Source organism: Elephantulus edwardii, unplaced genomic scaffold (assembly GCF_000299155.1).
Source record: "Elephantulus edwardii isolate Elephantulus edwardi_28Jun2011 unplaced genomic scaffold, EleEdw1.0 scaffold00065, whole genome shotgun sequence".
Taxonomy (NCBI): Eukaryota; Metazoa; Chordata; class Mammalia; order Macroscelidea; family Macroscelididae; genus Elephantulus; species Elephantulus edwardii.
Window position 1 is genome coordinate 1,357,589 of NW_006399815.1, and position 1,475 is coordinate 1,359,063.

Consider the following 1,475-nt stretch of genomic DNA (forward strand, 5'->3'; position numbering starts at 1 on the left):
TGTTTTTTGCAGATTCCATGCCTTGTGGCTTTGTTGTCCCTCCTCTCTTAGCATGTGCGGCTTGTTTTCCCAGTGGACTGAGTCTGCATGTGTGGGGCATGTGTGGGGCAGGATGGGGGCTGCTGCGATGGCTGTTGCCCCATAGGGGTGGGGAGGCCTGTTTTTCTTTCTGCAACGTATGAGATAAACAGTTGGGTGTGTTCAGGGCAGTTTATGAGGGAGTGGTGGCCCTTGAGGCTCTGCTAAAAATGAACCAAAGCCCGTGAGTTCAGGGGCCAGCCCTGTGGAGGGTGTAAAAGATGAGGTCTCAGACCCTGTACCCCGGGAGAGGAGCTGGGGAGGAGATGTGGTGCTCCTGGAGTCGACCCAGCCACACTGGCCAAGAGAGGCACTGAGAGGCTGACAGAGCTGTCCCTTTACCCTCGGTGGTCTCAGGGGCCAGGCAGGCTTCCAAGGTGCCTGATGGCTCCCAGATAGGCCTCCTGGGCTGTTGGCCACAGCACCTGCTAGGGCCTGGAGCCCCTGTCAGTGTCCAGCCAACATCACCAGCAGCCCTCCACGGGGACCTGATCGATGCAGCTCGTCCCTTCTCTCTTTCTCCTCCTGTGCCAGCTTCTACCTCCCTCTGGCCTAGAGCTCATTTGGGCCTGTCAGTGTGGTTCCTGTGGGACAGATTCCTCTAAGAGTGACCAGTGACTGAGAGGACACTGAAGCCGAGATTCTCAAGTTCCCGGGGGAGGAACTGAATATCCTCAGCACCTGCACAAATGTCAAAGCAGCACCTGCGTTTCCCTTGTGCCATGGACCACCCTGCAACCTCTAGGAAGTCAGGATCTGCCACCAGTGATGAGCATCATCCCAGCAAACTCTGTTGGCACAAAGGGACCTCCTTCTCCTGCCTTTCCAGCAAATACCCAAACAATCAACTACTGCAAGGACTCTTCCCAACCGACTGCAAGCAAAGGAAGAGCTCATACAAGGCCAGGCCAGGCACGGTTTCTGTCCTCTTGAGCTCTCCATGGCTCTGGAGGCTAGTGGGGTCAGCAGAGTGCCTGGCCCCAGGACAGACCTGATGGCCTTGGGAAGACTTCTGAGTAGGTATTAAGGCAGCAGGGTCTGAGGGTATCTGGAGGAAGAGGGCCCCTTCCTAGAGGACACAGAGGTGGCCTGACCCCTACACCTGCTCAACAGGTTCATCTGCCAGTGCTCAAGCCAGGCAAGCCTCCCACTCTCCTTCCCTCTGCACTCCACCCTCCTCTCATCCCATCATACAGCTGTGGAGACACAGGCACACCGCTCTCGAATGGGTTGGCTGGGGTCAGAATCCTTTGCAGGAGGGCAGAAAGAGTAACTTGGATGTATCTTCAGCTTCTAAGTGAATCTCATGAAGTATGTTCTCTGCCTTCATTTTTCTGATGGGCATCAAATGGGTGTGATGATCTCCAACCAGCTTTCAGTGCCAACAAGTTAAACAG